The 26029-nt window shown below is 36.3% G+C and overlaps 1 protein-coding gene across 22 annotated transcripts in view; it reads left to right on the forward strand.

The window, feature by feature from the left end:
* Positions 1-26029, forward strand: part of LOC308199635 (uncharacterized protein) — a 305939-nt gene that overhangs the window by 57323 nt on the left and 222587 nt on the right. For 2 of the 22 annotated variants that reach the window (XR_013954784.1, XR_013954785.1), the window contains one exon: positions 1-26029. This exon is cut by the window's right edge and continues 8451 nt beyond it. The exons of the other annotated variants lie outside the window; for them this stretch is intronic. The gene's annotated coding sequence lies outside the window, so the exon portion shown is untranslated. 22 annotated transcript variants of the gene reach the window in all.

Genomic DNA, 26029 nt, shown 5'->3' on the forward strand with positions numbered 1-26029 from the left:
ATGGGATGTGACCATGGGTGTAAATAATCTGCGTGTGCTGGAGTTGGTGTGTGAGGTTCAGTATTCCTGCAAAGAGCCGCATGGGTGAAAATGAAGTTTGCAACTCAGTGTGCCCAGCTTTTACAACAGAAAAACTCACACTTTTTCTTCACGTTAACAGCATTTATTGACTTTAGCTGAATCAGTGCAGCAAGTGCTGAATAATTTATGAAGTGAAAAAGTGAAACTCCTAGATTTGCCCCACCCCAGACCATTTCTCTTTACAAGCTACAAAAGCTACACTGATTTTTATGGAGGCCACAAAAACTATTCCATCCAGTTCTGTCCTGGGACATTTGTTTTTCCAGCATTGCTCATGATATATATTCTCCTTTGTTTTGTATCATCTCTATTTTCGTATTCTATCGTATAGAAAGATAAGGATGAATTAATTTGATATTTGCAACTAGCCTAGTTGTTCTTAACCCTAATTACAGCAAATGTATACGTGATGTATACTGATATATGTAAGAGGTCATAAGTGGACAAATTATCTATTCTGTTTTTGATGGAATTTATCTTTCCCATCTCATAGGCATTAAGATGAAATCCCACACTAATGATACAACGCAGTGTTCTGCCAGAACACTTACATGTATAAACAAACTATCATAATTTGCCTGATGTTGTTGAAATTATCCTAAGTAACAAAATAACAATAAAAAAAAACAGCCTGTACTGTTTAATGCAAATTTCATTTAGCGTGGGTTTTGAGTTTGCTCTTTGAAAGAAAAGAGTGAAAGGAATGAAGAAATATAGCTTCCAATTTAAAAACAAAACCAAAACCCAACAAAACAAGTTGATAATGTCCTAGAGTTTTCACTTCTCAGGCTAGACTCCTAGGTTTCATAATGAACACACACTTTAAAATAATGGGTATTATGACCTTGCTCCATTCTTTTCTTGTAACAGATACTGAAGGATACAGATAAGGAATTGCAGAGAGATTTTTTCAGAGGTATACCTGTACTTTTCCATTATGATTTATTGAACTTTAAAATTGTGGTAAACTAATATTTGAACACTTTTTGCCTAGCATTAATAAAGGTAGTGTAACAGCAGAATAATTGTGATAAGTGGAGTTGAAGAAAAATTTAACAAACATCAAAATAATTGAATTTGCTACATGAGCTGTATGTTGTGAAGGAAAACACAATTTTTTTGAAGGTTAACTAAAAACTTCTATTATAATGTGGAAGAATTAATTCTTCAAACTAGAAAATTAATCTTAATGAGGAACGAAAAATTCCAAAGGATTCATAGTTGTGAATGGATAGAATAAATTAATATAAAGTACAAACAGTTGAAGAACTGACTGCTTTACAAACTTGTGGTAATGTGCAGGAAATCAATGTTATATGCACTGTAACACGGTTGTCTCCTAATAGGATAAGCAGACTCCTAAAATAATCCCGTTCAAACAGTTGGTCAAAGTGGTTGTATTTGCCTTAGAAAAAAATAGTTTGGCATATGTTCAGAAATGGAACAGCTGAAGAAAATGGAAAACTTAATACCTGTGGATGTATATCCTTGCTAAAGTAGGATTTATGTAAAATATTTGCAATACAAAATATTTTGAAAATAAAATATTTACAGTGCTGTTTCTAGTTCATATTTTCTTCTTCATCAGAGTACTTCGACTCCTGGCCTTTACAGGCAGTTCTTCCCTAATTCACTGGGGGACGAGATAGGTTTTATGTCAATACATGGGCAGTCCATGCCGCTGCAGCGGGCTGGTGCCGCTTCTTCGGCTGCCTTGGCTGGGGCTGCCCCGAGGAGTGATGCACAGCAGTGGTTTTGGCCTGGCCGTCTCTTGGGCACATGTAGGCTTGGCTACAGTACAAGCTCTGATACTGAGGATTGCTTCCCTGGAAGAGACAGAAAGCTGACACTTCTGTGGAAGTGCATGAGGAGAGGGCACCGGGTGCTTAGGGCAACAAGAGTCTTCCAAAATATTTTGACACAGCATTGTTTTACAGGTTAAGGACTGTCTGGCATAGAATTGCTCCATAGTATCACCTACCAGTGCAGTTTGATAAACAGATGGAAATAAAGCCAGCCTGGGGCTTTGAAACAACCGTGCATAAAAAAGGGAGGAAGGAGGCCTAGGATACCAGCTAGTAGGGCTGAACGTGTCTTAGGGTAACTCTTTTTAGTGTATTTTAGTTATTAGTGCTAATTTTTTGAAAATGTCCTCATGTCATGTGGTGTGTATTGCACTGTATTTAATCCTTTCCTTGCTTCATTTTTTTCTCTTAAAAAGACATTTTTCTTTTAAAATAGAGGAATTTGCAAGTTGCTATTGAGCAGGGCAGTAGTTACGGTCAAGTGGTGAAGGTGTTTATGCATGATCTCTGTAATGGTGTGACATCTTAGTATGACACGTATTTGACTTATATGTATGTTTAATATATATTAAATTGTGTAAGTCTAAATAAAACACATATAGTTTTTCTTAAAAACAGAAATCAATATCTCCTGTCTGAATTATGAATGCTTGAATTGACAATTTTTTTCCTATTCACCATTGTATCTTCTCAGCTAGGGGAGATGCAGAGAATAGTGCAAAGAAATGATAATTACTTGAGATTAAAAACTACCACCAGAGAATTGAAACAAAGGCTCACTCACCAGATCAAACCCACCAAGCTTTATTGTAGAAAACAGTGCAGTTCTCTGTCTTTGTCTTTCAGCTTACTTTTCTTTCAAGCAGATTAGACAATTCCTGCTAGCAAAGCTGAGAAAGTGTGGGATAGAGGAGTGGACAGTAAGGTGGGTTGAGAACTGTCTGACTGGCTGAGCTCAGAGGGTGGTGATCGGCGGTGTGGAGTCCGGCTGGAGACCTGCGACTAGCGGCGTTCCCCAGGGGTCGGTGCTGGGTCTGGTCTTGTTCAACATCTTCATCGATGACCTTGATGAGGGAATAGTGTCTGCCCTCAGCAAGTATGCCGATGACACAAAGCTGGGAGGAGTGGCTGACACACCAGAAGGCTGTGCTACCATTCAGCGAGACCTGGACCGGCTGGAGAGATAGGCAGGAAGAAACCAAATGAGGTTTAATAAGAGCAAGTGTAGAGTCCTGCACCTGGGAAGGAACAACCGGACATATCAGTACAGGCTGGGGGACGACCTGCTGGAGTGGAGCTCTGAGGAGAAGGACCTGGGGGCCGTTGTGGACGAAAGGTTGACCATGAGCCAGCAGTGTGCCCTGGTGGCCAAGAGGGCCAATGGGATCCTGGCGTGCATTAAAAGGAGTGTGGCCAGCAGGTCAAGGGAGGTGATCTTCCCCCTCTACTCTGCCCTGGTCAGGCCTCACCTGGAGTACTGTGTCCAGTTCTGGGCTCCCCGGTACAAAAAAGACAGAGATCTCCTGGAAAGAGTCCAGCGGAGGGCCACAGAGATGATACGGAGCCTGGAGCATCTTCCCTATGAATAAAGGCTGAGAGACCTGGGTCTGTCCAGCCTGGAGAAAAGAAGACTGAGAAGAGATCTTATCAATGTTTATAAAAACCTGAAGTGTGGGAGACAGAGGGATTTGGCCAACCTCTTTTCAGTGGTTTGTGGGGGGACAGGACAAGGGGTAACAGACACAAAACTGAGCACAGGAAGTTCCGCACCAACATGCGAAAGAACTTCACGGTGAGGGTGATGGAGCGCTGGAACAGGCTGCCCAGGGAGGTTGTGGAGTTTCCTTCTCTGGAGATATTCAAGGCCCGTCTGGACGCCTACCTGGGCAGCCTGCTCTACGGAACCTGCTTTGGCAGGGGGGTTGGACCCGATGATCTTTCGAGGTCCCTTCCAACCCCTTCAATTCTGTGATTCTGTGATTTTCATTGCCTTTGATGTGTAATCACACCCTTTTCTCATTTCTGTCTTTTCATGTCCTTGTTCTGAGAAAACTGACTATAAATGATCTGACTTGCCCCTGCCGTTGGCTTGCCTTCCCTTCCCCTCACAACTCTTTTTGTCGCTTGGCACTGGATGTAGAAATCTCTTGCCCCCTGTGCCTGATCTTATCCTCCACAACGCTCCAGTGACCCGCGCTTAACTCATCTCCACATCTCTCCTGTGGCCCTGGCTTTCCCTTCCTTATCATTCTTCTGAATCTCTGCTTTTTTTGCCACCCACAGCACAATGCAACACGTGCACTAAAACCTTGTGGCTCATGTGAGTACCTCAAATCCATCTTCTACCACTAAGCGCAGCTAACATTCACACCACTGTCCTTTTTCTCTGAGTTTGTGGATTACCTTGTTCTCTGTACTGCTTAGACATCCTAGGCCTAATATATTACAAATCATATGAACGCAACATACCTATGTGCCTAGAACTGTCCAAGGACTGACTTTTTATTTCCAAAGAACCCAACACAAAGATGAGTGTATGTGTACACAAAATACATACATATTTATATTTCAGTCTACCTTGTCTTCCAGACTATTGGCAGGATGTAGGTGCTCTGACTCTTCTGTCCCAGCTGGTACCAATTCATAAGGGAAGTTGTTTCCTCTGTGCTTTTGCACTTGGAAAGGACACGCTTTGTTAAGCGAATTTTTTTCAGTCTTCTCACAAGACTACCATTTACTTTTTTTTTTTTTTTTCCCTGATTTTTCTTCATATGCAAGAGCTTATCATTCACATGTGGGCTTCTCACTAAGTCTTGACCACTCCCTTGAGAAGTTCAGAATCACCCTATTTCTGCTAGATTAGAAATCTGGACAGATGTGATTAGGAAGCAGATGCTAAACTGTTTGATGCCAAAGCCTTTGAAATAGTTTTAATTCCATCTCTCCTTAAATTCAGTTTCTCATCCCTTTTTTAAAAAACCAATTTTTCTTGAAATATGGGTGTTTACTTGTCATTGTAAGGCAGATACCTACAAGCAGAACATAAGGTGTTTATCTTTCTTTGAGTTTCAACAGGCTGTCAGGTTAAAAAAATAATCAAATTTGAAATTTATAATTTCTCAGAGGTCTTTAATTTTGTTTTTAACAGAGTCTGCTCCATTTCTGATTTCCATTATTATTTCCCTCTGGTGATGCCTCCACAGACCTACAAAATCAGAAAATTAGAGATGAGTTAAATATGGAAGATCTCCAGGGTCTTTGGAAAATAAGTTTAACTCTCTCCAACAATCCCAAGCAAACAGTAATATATTGTTTAGGTATGCCTAGGTATAGATTCAAAATATTTGCGTGTGAAAGGGAATAGCTTAAGAAAGAAATATAAGCAGTTTGGATTAATCATAGTTCATTTTTTATGTCTGCATGCTGTAAAATCGAATGTGCTAATTTTCTGCCATTTCATAACTCCCCCTTCTGGTATGCTGCAAGAAGCTAGTGCTGTGTCCAATATCCTAGAAAGAAAATTAAGGGGGAACTCTGAAATAGTTAACAAGTTCTAACTGCCTTGTTCATTTGTACTGAATTTTTCTTTCTTTGTAAGTGGGAAAAAAAGTGATGCCTTACCTTTGGCAGGTAAGATTTTATAACCTTGGAACTGTGAAGAGTTCATTTTAGCACAAAGTTATATTGAAAAGCAGAACATGGGATGAAATTGCAGGGTGTTGTTTTACTATAAGTGGTTTAAGTGTCTACAATATCTGTGCTTCAGTTTTAAAAGGGAGAAAGAACACTCTAGTGAAATGATAGAAAGAAAACCATTATTGCCTGGTTCCAAAACTTACACCTTCAGAAAACACACTCAGCTGCTCACTGACATTGGAATCCCTCAGTTCCAATGCTTCACCAAAATGATTTGTGAGATAAAGACAGGACCAGTGCATCTAACTCTGCTGAACAGTTTGCAGAAGAGTTTGAGGCCCAGGTCTCCATTTTCAAAGGCATATGCTTTGAGTTACTGGATAAAGGAGGTAAAAAATATTGTTTAAATATAGTTCCAGACTGCGGAAGGATGCTGTATCTTGTACCTTGAGCTTGGGTCAGAAATCAATGAAAGCATCAGAATTTCCTCCTAACTGTAATAATTTCACATTCACAAAAGCTGCCCACTCAACACACTTTGTTGGAGATCTTGTTATTTGTTTGCTTTGTTTGTTTTGTTGGAGATCTTTTTATTTAGTGTTTGTAACTCATCTAACAGTTAAGTATTATGTGATTTCCCCCAGTAATATTCCTTCTTTACTTAATACTTATCAACTGGCTTTTCTTTCAGGTAGCACAACTAGTATATTTAGCCCTGTAGCTTACAACTTATGTTTAGCTTAAAAGATTATTGATTCTGTTTCTGAAAAAATTTTTGTGCATAAAAGTTTATTTTTTTTTTAGCCTGCATGATATCTGTCACCCTATTGAAGGCATAACCCCTCCTACAAAAAACTTTGCCTTAAGTAAAGCATATATACAATTTTCCTGCAAATTCTGCAGGGTTGCTATATGTTGAGTGTCTAATTAAAAGGTGTGACTGCTGTAACGCAAGGCATGTATAAATGAAGAACTTTGACTCTTGCAGGGACTGTTGTAAAAGAAGTGGTTTCAAGTCTGTTGCAAAGAATCAAGTTCAGTGCTGTGTCTACAGAATAGGCTTTCTACATTAACTCAACAATTTGCCATATGAAAAATCAGTGGGGGTCCTGTAGTACCTTAGGCAAAACCTCTCAGAACATATGTATGCTAACAAAGATTTCACAATAGAAGGGAAGACTTTGAGCAGCCCATGATTTAAACATGTTAAATGTTTATGAACAATATGTCAAGCAGAAATAGTTTTTTAGCAGTTTGAGAACAGCTAAGACTTGGAATATCCCATGATCTACATAACATAAGTAGTTTTAACAATGTAATAAAAGTACACGCATCTTGTCCAAATTCTCTTAAATACACTTGCAAAAAATAGGTTGATGTTGTCTACCTCTTGGCTTTTTTTTTTTTTGTAGCATATGAGGAATTTTTATTTGCATATATGCATTTTATAATCCATAGAACTACACCTTTATATACGGAATATATGAACTATACTCATTTATACTTTTTATTCCTGGTTTAAAATTCTGCCTTATTTCATATTTCCCTGAAGATGTGATGTTAATTTATTCCATAAAGACCTGTTATATCAGTTTGATTTTAAATGGGGTATATAATTTGTTTAAAGGGAAAAAAAAAATCTGTTGTTTGTGAAATATAATTTGGCTAAGCTGTGCACTGAATGAATTAACATATCTGTTAAAATCTATTCTAACTGCAAGATTTAATTTTGGTTGATTTCATTGACATAAAAGCATTTTGTCTAATTTGGCTTCTCTGGGGTTTTAATATTATTGCCTGAGCTCTTAAAATATATAAAAAAATAAGCTGGACTTTTGATACCCCATGTAATTAAATTTCAGTGACATCTGCAATGTGATCAGACTCTTAACATGGGCCCATAACATGGAGGCCTGGGGCCATGTCTCCTCCAAGTCACAATGCAGCCTATTTCCCATTTGCTGGGGAAGCTTGGTGGACAGAGCCGCAGACACACAGACCTTTGCCCTCAAAGGATTTGGCTCCAAGAACTCTGGCTTCTGCCTAATGCTTCCTGAGCCCTGCTAGCACCAGAGACAATTGAGTCTTCTGCCATTTGTGCATGTTCCTATTTATATAGATTTGGCCAGAGCTGAAAGCTAAAATGCCAACATCTGTTATCACTTTTGTTTTCTCACAATTTTTAGCTCCACTTTTGGGAACTGTAAAATTCAGATGATTTGGATTTTTGTTGAAACACCTACATACTTAGATTGAAGCATACATCAAAACATTGGAGAAATGTTTTTCTCTGATAGCTTCTGAGGGCATCAGCTTGATTGTGTGTTTATATATATATATGTGTATGTGTGTGTGTATGTAAAAGTATGTATAAATCATGAGAGGTGTAGTGGCCTGATTCAGAAGGACCAGGAAGAATTTTCCCATAGATGATTGCTGCAGAAACAGTTACTGGTACGCACCTTCCTTTAGACTGCTCTTGCCATTGAGTACGTTACAGCACATCAGTATAGATGACCAGAAGAGAAATCTTTGCACATCTTATGTTGGGATCATATCTATGCTTTGTAAGATATTCAAAAGTTTGTGATGAGGCAACCTGAAATACTCCAGATTTTCACGTATTGTATATATTTGAAATAGTTGTATAAAAACCTGTGTTTTGCTGGTCCATCATCCATGATCTCTCCTCACGTGGTGGCATTCACTCAGTTACTGGCCATACTGGAAACAAGCAAAAGCTTTTTCTGCTTTAGTCTCAATAGCAAATGCTAAGCACTTGCATAAAGGGAAAAGCAGCCTTTGAAAGATACCCACAAGAAAAGGGAAGGATCACAACAGAGTTGAACCAAGCTAGCAGGCTTTTAAAGCCATGTGCTGATGATACTGGTTGGTAGTCTATAATGGATGGTAGCACAGCTACAGAGACTTAAAAGGAAACAGTGTACTTTCTCCTGTAGTTTGCTGTACATTTATAATCCATTCTGTAAGCAACAGTATGTTGTCGTGTCACAGTGCTAAGTGAGATTACAGCTGCTTTGAGGTAGATGCTGCTCTTATAGTTCCCATACCGTGTAGCTATATCCTTCTCCAATGGCTGGTGCACAGGTGAAATTCTGAGGTTTGCATAATAATCCTCTAACTATCCAGGTCTTTTGATTACTAGCTGTTCAGCCACAAGCTTTTCCACTTACCTGTTTAGGGATGAAGGAATATATCAAACTTCATTTTAAGTACGGTCTAGTATTTTCCCCATTCAGAATTTGTGGCACCATAACAAGAGGTGCTTACATTTGAATAACAACTACCCTAAAAAGCTCTTCTCTCATATGAGGGCAAACCTTTCAACTAAGTTTTTCTTACATAGCTATATCAGCTTTGATTGTTTATTGTTCTTTTAAAGTAATTGTAGATGGATTCTCAGAAAACTTTCAGATATATAAATCCTTTCTTAATCTGGAGGAAATAGTGTAATTTCTTTTTTGTTTCTCTTAAAAGTCAGGTGAAGTATGCTGAAATTAAGACTTGCATGTTATGCTCATGATGTAATTATTAAGGTGAGAAGGCGTGGAAAATTCCCTTAGTAAAATATCAGGAAAACCATCTATCTTAGGGCAAAATATTTTTTTTCTAATTTACATTTAAGAAAGAAAATATAATTTCATTATATTGCTTTTACTTTGAAATACTATTTTTTTTCCTTGTTTATTCAAATCCTGAATAATGTTTACTGATTGAAAACTTTTATTCTGCTCCCCTACAATATCACTACATATGAAATGGAGAGGTGAATTTTGGATTCAGCATTTCTCAATGCTACGGGTTTGATTTTACTCATATTTTTCAATGTGAATTTCTAGTTCACATTGAATGGGGGGCTTTTTTTTTTTTGGTACCAATTTTATAGACATGATAGTTTAAGTGTAGCACCTAGCTATATTCTTATTCATAGCTATTTATTGAAATGGTTTTCAAAAATAGTTTTTCTACAACACTGAAGGACAGACTAATTAAACTAAATTTTTTGAAAGTTTTGGCTAAACAGATTAGTTACTATATGCCAGTTAAATCAACAAAATCTGTTCACACAGGATTGCATTTATTCTATTTTTTAAAAAATATGATTGCATTACCAGGTGAGGGGTTCAAATGCATGGATAAAATTTAAATTCCTTGTTTGTTTATTCTCCTCTTCCAAACAATATTACAAAATATTTTCTGTTTTTCAGGCAAAACCTAATGGAAATTTTGCTGATGATTTTTTTCTTGTATTTTTCATGGTGGCCAGGTAGATATGAGATGTTGTATACTTTTTTTTTCAGTGCCGATACCTTTTAATGTGGCATCAGATAGTGAATTTTAAATCAGACGTTCAATGTGCCATTTACCCAGGTGTTTAGTCTATTAATTTTAAAATAGAAATTAGAATGAGGAGTGACTTTAAATAATAAAACGTGAAAATGAAAGTAATCAATTCAACTTGATTTTTTAATTATCTGGAAGGTTATCTATTTGTAATGATTCTGAACATCGTTTTTAATACAAAATGAGCTTAGTGCCTACCTTGTTTATTATTTTAGAGTAGTAATGTTGATTTTTATAGCAAAATAAATATATAAATTAACTGAGATAAGATAGAACTTAAAGCAGGTGATAAAGTGTGGTTTGTTCTAAAATAAATTTTGAACAGACTGTCACATGGTTATTAAATTCAGTAGCAAAATTCCTGAGATATGGGGAATTACTGAAGAAGCAGTTTTAAAGAGAAATTATTCTCTCTTGAGCTCCTCCTGACCCTCTAAGCAGAAGGATCTCTTTGCAGTATTGATATTTCCCTTCCTACGGTGAAGACAGTCAAACTGGCTTGGCTACTTGGAAAAAATATACCAAAACGATTATCTCGTGGTTCAACTGACGTGAGACTCAAAAAGTTGGGCTGTCTTCTCCTGTGGCCCTGTATGGTGAAGTGTGTTAGGCATCATGTAAAAGGGACTTGATGCAAAAAAAAATGCTTGCTTTTTGGTTTACTTGCTTTCAACTGGAATGTGAAGGTACCTAAACTAAAACTGATCAGAAATTGTCAGGAAAATGTTCATTAATGAAACACATATCACTTTTAAAACTTTCTGGTTTAGTCTCATCTCCATAAGGGAGTTGTGGTTTAATTCAGGATGATGTCTTTCTTCATTAAACTTGTGTTGAGAAGTGGTGTCTGATGCTGCAGAATCTTCCAATGTAGGTCTTATATCAGCCTGCTGGCTGTGACAGGTACAGTTGTGCTTTCTCACTGAGGGAATTAGATTTTCTTTCATTCCGTGCAAAACCTGGCTCCATAGCTAGTGTTCATAGGAGGTGTGGGGAACATTGATTTGGAACATGCTCCTTTTCTAACCTTTTCATATGCAGTAAAGCAACTCCAACAGGAATTATTCACACCTGGAGAACCAAAGGCATGGCAGTTTACTAACTCTAGTTTCAGGTATTGGACAGCACAGGGATTTCATTTCAGGCATTAGGCGTTCGATGCTTTAAACCCAGAGTAGGTTTGTGTCTGTGTGTGTGTGTCTCATTCAGAAGTGTGTTTGTTTAACACAAATGAAGAGTGGGGAGATTTTGTTAATGTAACAATTTTCAGCATGGAAAAAAATAGTTTCCCATTCAACATTATTTTCAGCTTGTGGTAGGACCGCACATGTCTGGTACTCTGTAAAAGTTTTATTACATTACATGACCATCAGTTTCTGGGATACATAAAAGAACATATAAATAAATTGTTGTTGTTTGATTCATCCATTTCTATATGCAAAACTTGCATTTATATGTTTTGTGAATCAGCATCAATGTAGAAGTTAACGCTTTAAGACTGTGAAATAATACTACAAAGAAAAAATAACTTGGAAGGAATAGTATGTTGCATTGCCAAATTTCATTTATACATAATTAGGTTTTCTTTGTGCTTTGATAAAACACCACAAACACTTACATCTTCCAAGTTATGATCTTTTTCTCTCTACAAAGTTAATTAAGCCTGTTGATTGGTATACTCAGTAACGAGTAAAAATGAATAAGCACCAATACCTGTCTAGCACTAACTCATCTTGCAGTCAATGGGCACATTTATAGCTTCCTTCAGCAGTGAACTTGCTTTAATAAAAACACATTTCAGATGCCAATAAAACTAGGTATTAGGTGGAATTTGAAAGAAGAGAAACAGAATTAAAAATTTGTCTAGCAGCAGCTAGTAAATCTTTGATATGTATACAGTCTTAATCTTGCATCTGATATTTATAGCCTTGTCTTCTTCAGAACAAGATTCACCTTATTTGCAGTTGAATACAAAAGCCTGACAACCTTAACTTGGTTTTGTTAGCGAATTTGATTATTTTTCCATCATCCTTCAAGTAAGTTAATATATCTAAATATAATTTTTCTCACAGCATGTAAAGAAATTGGTCATCTCCACAAAGAATACCTTCCATTGTAAACACACAAGGTGCTTTATTAGCAGTGGTTCTTACTGACATCAAAAAGTTCATTAATTGAATTTAATGGGCAGTAATTTAATGGAGACTGTTTCACTCTATCTTTGGTTCATATAGAAACCTTTTCAACAGCAGGGAAAAGCAGACAGATTGTTTTGGACCATGAGAACACTTCAGCGACTTAAATGTTACCCTGCAATTCAAACAACAAAAAGCAATTTCAGAAACAACTGAAACAGGCAGAATGAAGTTGTGTAGTCTGACATTCTAAAGGATGTATTTAATAGCAGCACAGAATTCTCTATTCAGTACTTTCTCTGCCTAATTTCTTATTTGCACTTCTTTTTGAGCAAGTCTACTCTAGAGTTCTGAAACTATTCTGGAAGGGTGTTTTTAGTATCTTGGTGATGAACGTGATTTGTCAGATTTCTGAGGTTACTGCCTATATGTCCCAGTATTGTTTTTGAAGACCTCGAGTTGAAATATTGCCTCAGCCTGATTGTTTATCTCATGAGACTTGTTGAAATAACACTCAAAACTGATATGTCTGGACGCCACAAGAAAATGTCAACAGACTTTCAAGTTTTTTGTTCTGTTGCTGCAATACTCCTAGTACATAAATGGCACTACTGATTTTTAAAATAAGAATAGAGTTTTGGGAGTAGAGGCATGCAAATATGGACTTCTTTTCAAAGTACCTTGTTGGGTGACTGAATTAAATCTACGAAATCACAAGCCTGTAAATTTTTCATAAAGGCTGCTGAAGGAAATGCAAGCATGTGTAAAGCCAATGAATTTTACAAGGAATTTGTATTCGTACAGACTAACTGTAGAATTACAAGTAGAATTACAAGTAGAACTGTAGAATTACAAGTACCTCTATTAGAGGTACAAAGGTAATTAAAAACAAACAAGAAAAAAACAAACATTTCCTTTGCAATTACTGTTAAATCACAACAAAGTAATCATTTCTTTTCTTTTCTTTTCTTTTTTTTTTTTTTTAAATAATAAGCTTTAAAAATATCTGAATTGTATTGTCAAATCCAGAGCTTTCAGCAAGGTCCATTGCTTGCTGCTTGTGTGCATAGTCTGGACATCTTAGTGCTATATGTTGTTGTTCTGCCTATTAAAAAGATGCCAAATTTAAAGTAATATTTGAATTCCAGTGCTGAAGCTGATATTACTTTGGATAAAATTAACATTTAAAAGAATAGGAAAACAGACTCTGAAATTCGTAAGTTCTGCCAAATGAATTACTTGTGTATTGGATAAATATATTTCAAGAGTTATTATTTTAGGGGAAGTAAACTAATACGAAAAATGTCAACTAAGGCTCTTAATTGTGATATATTAACACATGTATATTTATCTTTAAAAAAAAAAAACACAACACAAGCTCATTTAAATTAATATCAGGGAAATGAACAGAAATGCCAACCTAAATCTGTAATTTGCTAGTGTGAAATCCGACTACAGAAGCTACTTTAATGCAGCACAACGTCAGAAAGCAGGCTGTTTTCAACACAGTAAAGAAATAATTCATATTGAGGATGCAACACTATTCTCTCTTCTCACCCCTGTATTTTGTTAGATTAGCAGTTCAAATGGAAAAATGCTTTGGTGGATTAAGAACCCCTGGGGACAGTACAGGAGTTCAGAATTTCTGCTACAAGCTTTTTATCCCTTAAATATTTTTCTCTGTATATATAATAAAGCATGCAATAATCCTTAAACCTATAAGATATCAAAACCATTTGGGCTCTACTATGTGCAGTTAACTGAAGTTGACTTAATTTGGTAACATTTCTGTCCTTTTTAAATGGTTTTATTTTCTTCCTCATCCTCAGTTAATGATAGATTTTTTTGTACCTTGAAGAGGATTCGCAATAGGTTTTCTCTGTTTCATGGCACTTTATAACAAATGGTCCTTTATCCTCATAATGAAATTATATTCAAATACCATATAGAAAAAGATATTAATAGCCTATAACATTTGCATTTCCCTACATTTATTCCATTGTTAAAAATAATACGTCAACTGCACAAATGAAGTATCAGTAAAATAGAAGAGTATTCCCTGTATTTAAATAGTTCATATGGTGTCCAGGGCAGTGAATCCATTAAGCTATGTTATTACAGCATGCATAATGTTATAAAGCCAGAACTCCATTTCATAAGCCTTAAAAACTTCTTGGACAATATAATTTTTAACTGGTGAGTATGATCAAATTCAAGTCTAGGTTTTCTTCAGCTGAATGTGAATAACCTATTGGGTATAAGTTGTTAACTAGGGACTTTTATTGCCATTTTGAAGTACTGAGGACTGCTTCTCCAGGTTTATTCACTACTTGACTACTGAGAAAATAACATTTTGTCTTTATTGATCCTTCAGGAAGTCAGGAACCTCTTCTAATTTGGATTTCCCAAATTTCTTCCCATTTTGGCAGCATATTTTCTGTACTGGAGTATTTCTTCAAATCCTTAAGCAAGAGTCTATCCTGTTTGTGATCTTTTTGCACTTGTTTTTGAGTCTTACAGAAATTGAGCTTCATTTGCATGAATATTACTAAAGGAAAAGTTAAGGTGAAATGCTTGTGTAATCACTGAAAATGAATTCTGAATTACATACCCAACTGTAAAATCTGTGGTTGCACTAAGTAGTTACACATGCCATTTAGTTCAAACGGTGCTGTGTAATTTGCAGATATTACAAATGGCCAAGGAATTCTTACTAAGCATCTGGATAAAAGACACATTTTCTCTGATACAGATACAGTTTATTTTCCATGAACTCATAACTCATGTCTAAGCTATCAGGCCTAGTTTACAGATAATTGTTATCTGAACAGTTGGAGAATAGAAGGCTAGAAAATGTGAATTCTGTCTTAAACCATTTCCAGTGTTACTACCAATCTCCTCTAAAGAGAGGAAAATATTGCCATCTGTTGTTAGTAAGGAGATTAGTGTCTTTGAGGGCCTGTCAAAACCCCACTTTGTAACAAGTCGGAGATTGATATTTAAATTCCTCGAGAGAGATCTGTAATGCATCTTGCTGAAAAACTTGTCTTTTCCAGGTATTCAAAATGCTCTTACATTATCTCTTTGCAAATTTTCCTAACAGAATATATTGCCTGTTGACCTTATGGTAAGAAATCAGTTGTTTCCTCTGGAATAGAAAAAACAGCTGGAGGGAGAGAAGAGATTCTTGTAAAAATATTTGTTGGAAAGTACAAACCAATTCTGTTCTCATACAGTTATGTTGTATTTGGTACCAGTAGAAATCTAAGAAGGAACTTACGTAAATTTACGTAACTTAGTTTGCTAAGTAAATTTAATTGTTTCAACTGTATTTACAACATATATTTTACCAAAGTGCTGCAGCGGAAAAAGTGTTAGTAACTATTGTTAGCTTAAAGCATATTAGGAGATTATCTTTCTCCTTCCAGATTAAATAACTAAAATATTTGTATTGTAGGGTGAAATATTTGAATTTAAAAGCTTTGGTGCACAATCAGAGGAAAATTATTCAATGAAAAGGCTGACCAGTTTTAATGCAATACTCAACATTTCCTTATACACAAGGAAGTTTAAGTTCAAACTCCAAAGAGTTGATATTTGCACAGTCTTAGCAGTTCTTCAGAAGTCTTCAGTGTAGACCAGCTGGTAATTGCTTAGATGAAACCTGGGTTGTCATTTTGTTAAGAACAGTTTAATACAATTTATTATGGTTAATGATTATATCTGGTATTCCAGGTTACTGATAAAATTATCAATATCAGAATCACGATGAATTGTTCTTTCTGTGCTATTTGATTACTAGGCTGAGTCACTCTTTATCTGAATAGGCATGGAAGTGTCTTTCCTCTGGTAAAGTCTGTTTTCTGCGGGTTTCTCAGTGGCTGTGTACATGCAAGTATATGAGCAAGTGCGGACACCAAGTGCAATTGTTGGAGTGTGTATAAAACCAACCATTTTTAATCACTGAAGGCCCTGGATAATCTGTGCCTACTTTCCCCTACAGTGTCTTGCTCCCCTATCCAGCAGCTTCTGGGAAGCAAGGCTCTGCAGTTCTGCTGGGGTGGCGGTTGCAGAGAACTGGAAAAGGATGTTTCTGAAAACTCATGAATATCTTGCTGTCTGCTTAAGCCATTTTCTAAATTTGGTGCTCTTTCATTGCTCAGTGATGTACATTTCTGCTGTGCTTTTTGAAAAGCGATTTGAAATGTCTGTAGGATTGGAGCAGAGTGGAATGCCAGACATTGACAGTGGTGAGGTAATTTTTGCCACAGTGCTCATCCTGCTTAGTCTCATCCATGTTGAGGCTCTGCAAAATCTCTGGGCAACAGCTGTGAGATCAGCTCCCTCATGGATGGCAACTCCTTAGTAAATGTGCAGAGTTGCACTGCAGCAGTGGGGCTGTCCCAGTTTGTCACTGGAATAGTCCTGTTCCATTCGCAGCTTACCAATACTGAAAACTCTCTTTGGAGATCTCTTTCTTCTATACATCTTTAGAAAAAGTAATCCTAGAGAGACAGATTTTATGTACATTTCCACCATCTTTCAGATCAGCATTCTATTCAAAAAAAAACAAACTGTTTTTCCTTTTATTCCCTTTTCTGGACCCTCTACCTATGGGTACGGATTGCCATGATGAAAAGCACAATGGGAGGTGTATGTCCATTACATTATTTGAATTGAAAAGGCTATTAGATCTCAATGAATTTTCTGATGTAATTACTGCGGGAGCAAAACAAAACAAAAAATCATTTCGTTTTCTTGCAAATTCTGTAATCTGAAATGTAGTTTTTCATGCTGGACTGGCACTGATACTGGAAATTTGTCAGAAGGGAACGGTAGATGAATTGGATGACCTAGAATTAATCTCTGTTAAGGCCAGACGGCCAGATGGTGGTCAAAGTGCCAAAGTTGTTTGGATAGTGCTGTGCTGTGTGCATGTGCATTGTACTTGAATTATCCTTTGGATGTGGGCTGTGGTAGTTGAGGTTATCAGTACAAATGCATCTGCCTTGTATGGCTGTAGCAGGGTGGTAAAAAGTGACCGTATCTTATGGGGAATGTATATTAATACATCTTAGTTTTCACTTGGAATTTAGATTATGTTCTTGTTTTGTGATACCATTTTGATTACATAGAAAATCGATTTTGCATGGTATATTTCCTCGCTCTTAACAAAGCTATGTTCCAAGCACTATCATCTGAAATTTCAGGGAAAGTAGCACTCAGTTTTCCCATACTAATTGGAATACCACATTGAAATGCTTAGATAAAATATAGCCTTCAGATGAGACCTTTTCTGAGTATCATCACAATACCTTTAATTGTGTGTGGAATAGAAAGGAATGGTCACAGACTTTCATTTTCCTCATTTTCTCAGTAATGGCTAAAAATAATATATATGAGCTATACAAGAATACAAATAGGTTTGCCTTACAAATAAAAAGCAAACTTGTGCAGGATTCATTACAGAAATAGTAACATAAATACCTCATTCCTCTCCTCATGACTTCACTGGACATAAGGAGGTAACAGAGAATGTATCCTGCAGTCAAATTAGTAATCCCAGTTTTCCAAACTTAAATTATATTCAATTATAGCAGTTTTTGAGAAATAATTTTAAATCTTTTTTTTTTTTTCCTGGTTATTGGACTATAATGAGTATATTCCTGTTTTCAGAATGGGACAGATTTTTTTTCATATTATTTGAACTGTCTTACCTAATCAGCATAATTGACATACAAAACTGTCAATAAGAATGCAAAAACAAAATGTAATTCAGAATGATCTAATACATAAACAAGCAAATAAATAGCTTTTTGGTCTGGATTAGGACAGGTTGCATCCTCATATCAAACCTTACTAGCCAACATACAATGTTTTATATTCACTTGTGCACTAACAAAGGTAGAAATTAAAGTTGCAGATAAATGGGAATGTCTTTTACTGACTCCACAAAAATTCAGTAGGTCAGAGCTCCTCTAGTTCTCTTCTATTTCTGTTCCAGAGTTTATCTCTGAAATTTACTAGAAATTCAATATAGAGGTTGAAACAATATAGAGGTTGAAAGAGGCGTGGAGCTAGAGAAAAGAATTCACAGTTTTGGAGGATCTTATGTTGGCAAATGATCTGAGTAAATCTGAAAGCTACTCCTCAATATGACTAGGGATAACCACTGAGCCTGAGGATTGAGAGCCTTTGCAGAGTTTAAAACACTCTATTTCTTTACTGAATACAAAATTAATTAAATATCCTTCCTGGTGCATGTCTTCATATGGGATAAGGTACGTAACCCCAGTGCTGCTTGCTTAGTCTTGCCTATAGCCCTTTGGTCCCTTGAGTTCTGTCGGGTGGCAAAAAGGGCAGCTCCTGCTATGTGCTTCAGGATACCAAATGTGTAATACCTGTATTCAGCTGTTGGGTAAAGCTGCCATTGGAGATGTAAATAAATAAAAGAAATCTGAGTGATTTTAAAAGCAAACAGTTTACAAAAGCTGCCTGCAGCTTGGAAATCTTCCACAAAAGATCCTGACTGCTAGAACAGAATGATGTAATGGTCTCTATTGCTTACAAGAGCTCTCACAATAGAAAAAGCTAGAAAACTCAATACACTTTTTCAGTACAGTCAAAGCTTGAAATATTTCATTTCAGTGAACAGTGGTAGATTTTTATTTAATGAAAGCAAGCAATTTCTCATGCCAGGATTAAGTAAGTCTATTTTGTTTGGTTTTGTTTCAGTGGAACTGATTAAAAACCCTGCACTAGATTAATGCAGGTGTGGGTGGTAGAAACGGGCCACAAATCTGGGTTAATGTTGTGTGTGAATCCAGAGTAGGCTTCCCAGCTTCCAAGTAGCTGTGAAAAGAAGCATGGAGTCACCGCAAAGTTACTTCTGGAGAGGGGAAGTCCAGCAATGTGGCTGCCAGCTCTGCTGGCCAGCTTCAGTCTGAGATTACCCTGTGCTCTAACTACTGCGGTGTTGTGTTCTGCTAGTATTTGTTGAATTTCTTCTTTCCAGCCACTTTCCTAACCTAAGGAAGGATGCCTCATTTGAATGAGGCTAAGAGCTAATGGTCTCTGTGCAGCCTGTAGCAGGAAATGTTCAATATATGGCAGAGAAACTCAGGTGAAGGGGTGGTAGAAATGGCCCAAGTTCTTCACTGAGACATGATGTAAAAGACATTCGTTTTGGCCTTAGTGGAGGAAAAACTGTCTGTCCTTGTTCTTATGCTTTTCCACTCCACATTAGCTCAGAATGGTAAAGAAACAGGGCCCAGACAGTGCTCTCCACTGCAGCTCTGCATCTGTGTTTGCAGCTGAACAGGACACACCTCCTTGTCTTTCCACATGTCAGATTTTGTCCTTCTGCTCATACAGCTATGGTGTACACATATATAATAACAATTTTATGTTATCCTTTGACCTAAGTTTGTCAGCAAATGTCTCCGTATGTGGGTCATTATGTCCTCAGGGCTGCAGTCTGACATTTCCTGTGTGGAGCAGGTAATTAGAAAGTCTGGAGGAATATCTGGGTAGGAGGAAATATGACATTGAAATCTGAAAGGATTAAAAAATATTGATTTTCATCAGTGATGAAGGAAAATGTGCCAGAGCCATCTTCAGAAATGTTGGAAGTTCTGGAGACTGTTGCCCGTGTGTACTGGAGGATGTCAGAAAGAAATTCAAGGACCAAGATCTGTAAACTTTGAAATGGTGTAAGGAGAAACTAAAAGCTGAAAATGTTCCCAAAAGGACAATAAAATTTAGCCAATAAATCTCAAGTCTTTCCGATCACTTTATTCTCACATTGGACATCTTATCTGAATCAAATTTGAAAGTCAAATCTATAGCAATAATGTATCAGATGTGAGAGGCAAAACACTGTGATGCATGTTTGCTTGTTTATTGATGAGGAGAGCTTGTACATGTAAATTAAAACCTCTTAATTTATTCAGAAGCTATTGGTCTACTCAAGCAACATGGTTTTAACATCTTGTAAATGCAATGTGGTAGATGAAGATAATGGGCATACATGCCAAACAGTATAAAAATAGAAAATGGATTTTGAGTGCAGTTGCAACATCAGTGTAGGATTCAGGGAACAGGGGTGCACTAAGGGTTTACTGAGCAGAGCTGTAGATGGAATGAGAGCTTTGTAGGCACCTTCATATGAAAAAGGCACATTCATTTCAACAATAAGGGATCTTTTTGTCCTCAGGGAATAGGGGAAACATCTCTTTCATTATACTAGCAGTAAAAGCGGAGATCCATCAGTTGTTACAGCAAAACCCCAGCTTGTAGTGGAGTTTGCTTTTTTTAATTTATTTTTGAAGTATTTTAATTAACTCAGGATTATGAGGCCACCAGGTGGATGGGCCAGTCAAACCTCACAGTACCTGCTGGTGGAGTTTAAGTGTAAGGAGAGCCAAGAATGATTGGAAAGTACAAATTATACTGTCAAAAAAGCTGCAATGTACTACGTGACTTAGTTTAAGAGACACCCCCTCCTCTGTAGACCTCATAGTGTAAACAGATAAGACTATGGAAGTGAAGCATGCATTCAGATCAGCTGTAACTGGGACGTGGTTAAATGTTGAATCTGGTGAACAATTTCCATTGTTCTGTTTCTTTCTTTGTACTGTGAGGTAGATGAAAAACTATTCAAATATTCCACCTAGACAAGCGAGATAAAGAATGGTTGTTGGAAATGATGTGGTGTAAGTCTCTGATGGCATGGACAAGTTACAGAAATCGATGCTGTTTTAGAAGACAGTTATACAAATGCTGAAAAAATAACCACACTTAATTGCTTTACTAGTTTCAGGCAAATTGTGAACTTGTGCAACTCACAAAAGAAGATCAAGTCATGTTTAAAATTGAAGGCAGTATGTCCAGCATACTATCCCAGAGTTTTGAATCTATTGTCATCTTTCTTTTTTTTCCTTGAAATAAATAAATCACATATTTAAATATTTTCTTTTATCTTAAAACTAAGAAACTAAAGGTTATTTTCATGAATTACATGATTTATTTCATATTATGGAGAATACCTATTATTTGAGGTGAAAACATGTATATCTTTTTATAAAATATTTTCTTTAATGTTTAAGTGGTGCAAATCATGATACTTCACTGATCATATTTTTCATAGGAAAGCAATATGAAGGTTGTCCAAAATGATTTTTCATTCCACTCTTTGTTAGGACACTATTAAAAGCAGAAAAGTACAGGTTTTTAAAATCAGGTTTTACATTTGGGCATCTATTTTATGCATTTAAATAAATGTTCTCATTTGCTTGAAGGTCAGTTATTCTGACATGTAGTGCATGGAAGTTCGATGATTTTTGTGAACACTGGTTAAACAAATAGACAAAATATGTACTTTTTTTTTGTCTTTTTTTGTAACAGGGCAGTTTCTCTGTAATCCTGGATGTACTTCCTAGTTTGTGTCCAGCTCTTATTTGGCCAAAATATGAAATCCATCATATATTCTGTGCACACAGTAATACTGTGTGAGAGAGTGTCTCTTGTAGGTGAGAAGAATAACCACCATGGGCAGAGAATTCTCTGCCACTGATGAAATTTCACGAAGCAATTCATCAGGGCCAGCTACTATCAGCTATGTTTTGGTGTATATTGAAATAAATAGGAGTAGGAGCAAAATATTAAATACATTTAATGAAATGGATTTCCTTCTCTTTTATGCATGAAATTTCTCCCTAATACTTAATCAGTTAGGTTTGAAGCTTCAGTATTTACAGTTTATGGCTCACTCTGCTATCTATTCTCTAAATTTGGCCACGTTGTTTAATCCCTTGGGTCATGAAGATGAATTAATGAACACTATTTAAGCAGGTTGAGATATCAGCATAAAAGACCTTGTAAAACTGAAGCTATACATATTACTGTAAAATGACATAGGCTGTAAGGTAAAACTTTTATTGGAAAATATATTGCCCCATGAACTTTTCATGTCAGCTGTCACTAAGGAGTTGTTTTCAGTAGGTCATTATACACCAACATGTTTGAGCTCTGAGGAAAGCATAAAAGCACATCTTTGTAATTCAAATGAAGACTATCCTATTTATAATTTCATTATTATTTTTATTGCTGTATGACTTCCGTTATTTGTAAATGTCAAATAGAGAAAAGAGTGCTTCAATTTAACCTTCCCTGTCATAAAATAAAAGCTTTATTTCCACTGTCTTTAAGGAAGTATTTCATGGCTCAGGGTAAAATATAATAGACTTAGCTCAACAGAGAATAATTTTGATGTGAATGGAGATGCAGAAGGATGGCATTATTCTTTTAAAGATAATTTCATACACACAGGACATACAAGCATGCAATGTTTCCAATCAGGTTAATCAGGAGATGCTTCAAACATCCAATGGTCCTATTCTCCCTTTATTCATTTTCTTCTGCTTTCTTTTGAAAGTAGGCAATTCATGCAACATTGACTATATAAAGCTCTAAAGAATGTAAACAGATTTCTCTGTCTCAACCTGTTATAAGCATTATGTCATCAGCATACTTTTTTGGTTTTCATTGAAACCTATTGAAAAACTGGAGTTCTTACCATAGACCCTTCATGAATGCCGGGAAAAAAAGAGAGAATGAATACTATACTGATAGAACTGAAAAAAATACCTTTTCTAAATTCATTTATCACAAATGTAAAAAAAAAAAAAAGGGGGGGGGAGATAATGGAGATAATGTACTTAATTTGCTGTTTTGACACAGCAGAATCCTATTCTAGATTTAGAGATCAGAAATCTCTCTGATTTCAATGGTGAGCCTTCGGTGTTCTCACACTGAACTTCATGAGGGTCTTAAGTACCTTGCTGACCCTATCTTGGTTCATAAAAGTTTACCTTCATAAAATGTTATAATGTCCTGTTCACTATGAAGTACTGATCCATTTTTTTTGCAAAATGAAATTCAGTTTTGTTCTATCCTTTTGTTCTGTTTTTGTTTTGGTAATGAAATCTTTCTCAGTTGTCTTTCAGCACCAAGTTGATGAAGTAAGAAGCTGTTTGCTCCCGTCTCTCAGGGAACGCATTTCATACCAGTCTTCCATCTCCATGAGCTTGCTGTGCAGACCTTAGCAGGGTGCAGCTCTTGAAAGCAAGGTGCTCTCTTCTTCAGAGTAAAGTCTTGGTAAACTTTGAAAAAGTATACCAAGGAAGTTTCACTTGCTTCCCATTCAGCAGTCTAAAATGACACAGGGCAGGGGGAAGCCACTAGAACTAAATACAAATTCAGAATTAATTGACTAGATCATGCAACTGAAGGGCCTGAAGGACCATCCTTGATAACTCCAGTCTAAAGAATGATGTTTTCTGTGCCCTACTAGTTAAGGTCAGTGTCACAGCAGTTTTTAAATTTCTACCCAAGCAGTGTTTTAACTGATTAAGACTGGATTTTCTCATGAGCAGTGTAAGCCTTTCCAGAGACTTGTGTGGGTTCCTGGTTTTAAACCCAGCTGCCATTTCCACGTGTTACTTGACTACAAAAAAGAGTCAAGCTCTACTGTCCCTTGGCTGTGCTATATGCAGATAGCATCAGGAACAAGGTCCAAGAAGCTCCCTCTTACATACTCTACAGGTGAAAGGGAAACCTGGCTGATTTAGGGAATGGAGCTTTATCCTTGAGCTGGCCCAAAATAAAACAAACAAACAAAAAATCAAAATTTTATTTTAGTTGTATTTGTTTTAAAAACAATATATTTTTAATTTTTTCTCCGGAGTAATAGTTTTGAGAAAGTGAAATCCTAGTGCATTCTCCTGCCACCTTCTGTGAGTTTGGGGAGTGGGATCCCACATTCTTTCTTTCAGCTGTGACTACAGTCAGCTAGAGTAGTCTGTATTCATCCCTGCAGTCTAATTTTCCTTTTCTTCATGTCTTCATTTCACCCATACACTTAACATTTCCATAGGGAAGCGCAGTCTCTTTAAGGGTATATTTGGCCTAGATATAACCAAGATTTCAGGTGAGGCTATTTGTTACTTTCAAAATGGACTTCTTTCAGCCTCTTTCAGCTGTTTTTTTTATTTCTGACTATACTTGACAAAAAGCATTCCCTGAGGAGGTTTTCAAACTAGAGAGAAGTGTTTTCTGGGAGAGAGTGCTAACTGGATGAAAACAAACTGTTTTCAGGGATCATGGTTATTTCATTTTTTTTTTTTCATGAAGCACTGATGAATTAGATGACTATTTGTCATTGTCAGTTTGACCATTCCATTGTATAACTGGAGGGGGGAAAAAAGTTCTTCCAGCTTTTCCAAATAAAACGTATCAAGGTCATTTTTATATTTCCTGAAAAAAAACTTGCTTGGAATTTTTTTTTTTTTTTGAGAAAATTTCAACCTATTCTTCCACTTGGAGAAAAAAAATCAAAATGAGAAAATTTATCATTGAATGCAAATATAAAGATGTTACTAGCATGTTAGCTGCATTTATTTGACCTTGACATTTCAGCTTTTCATTGCAAGATGAGTAGAATCAACTTTGCTGAACTATCTTAAAGTTACTACAAGTGGCTCACTGCTAGTCAGGTGATCTGAGTAGCTGATAACTTCAAGCTTTTCCTTATAGACTCCTAAATGTATTGCAAGCCTAAATTTACAGCACTGAAATATTATCAGTGAAAGAGTAAAATTCTTGGTGTTTTCCTGTAGGACTCATTCACAAGACATCTGTTGAAGAACTATATTTTAATTGTTAATGAGGTTTTAAGAAGGCTCACCTGGGCATTTTACAATTATCTACTAGGAAAGTATGTCTAAAACCTTATTAAATACTTTTTTTCTTGGAGAAATGTTGTAATCAATAAAATCAAAAATGCAAAGGAAACTATCTTTTAAAGAAGGGCTAAATCTTAAAAAAAAAAAAAAGGTTAACTCTTTTCTCACAGTGTATGTACTCATCACCATTTAATTTAAAATACATTTATTTTCTACTTTTTACATACTTGAGCATGTTATAGGGTTGGCATGATAGTTATGAAAAGTCAGTCGCAGCCTGTTTAGTATTCATCAGCATTGCCCAGTCTGCCACCTCAGCTCCTAACTGAAAATGAAAGTTGGAATTGTCCTGTATAATCAATTAGGTTTTCAAGATTTATTTTTGGTTGAGAGTTATACTGCACAGGGAGTTGGGGGTAGAGGAGCTTGTAATATAATCTGACTTCAATCATCTTAAATAGGGAGGGAACAAAGTTGTCAATGTTTAATTCTCTTAAAGGCAGCAGTCTGCTGGAATAAGAGCAACAGTACTTTTGCTAGTACTAGAGCCATGACATCCTTCTGATTTTAAATTTTCACATACTATGTTTCTGTAACTGATGCTTACAGCTGCAACAGGAGCAGTAAATCATCATCTGTCTAGAGCTGGTTTATCATTTTGGGCAGCCAGGCTCCAGCAGGTACTAAATAATGTCCAGCTCTGTCACGTGTATTAGGCTGAACTAACAGCCCTAGAGGAAGACTTTCTACTTCACTACAAGGCTGTTAATCAGTTACTTTCTTAACTGGTTCTGAATGCTAAGTGTGGATTTCTAGCAAGCTTTCAGTGTAGTGGTTATTTTCATCTATCAATGTAAACTAGCGATGCACATTGTATATGATGTGTATGAACTTCCTATATTAGTAAGTTAATGTTCTAAAACATTACAGAGCATATGTGATCACTCTAGAATCATAGTACTGCGAGGGGCACAGGATCTTTTCCCTTGCAAAGTGCTAGGTTAAGGAAGGTCCTCACATCTCTATACACTTTGTGCCTAGGGAGAGAAGGAAGCATGCAAAGGAGAAGGGCTATTCAGAAATAAAGATTTCAGAGACATAGCAGATATTATTAGAGAATAAAAAACTTCTCCTTCTAATATTGTGTGGTTTTTTTTTAAATCATTATTATTTATTTTTTTCCATTGATCAAATAAAAGGTAATTTCTAAACTGAAATTTGCCGAATGAATTAAATTCTGCACAGTACACGTGAAAAACAGATC

The sequence above is a fragment of the Anser brachyrhynchus genome (assembly GCF_964034855.1).
Source record: "Anser brachyrhynchus genome assembly, chromosome: 9".
Taxonomy (NCBI): Eukaryota; Metazoa; Chordata; class Aves; order Anseriformes; family Anatidae; genus Anser; species Anser brachyrhynchus.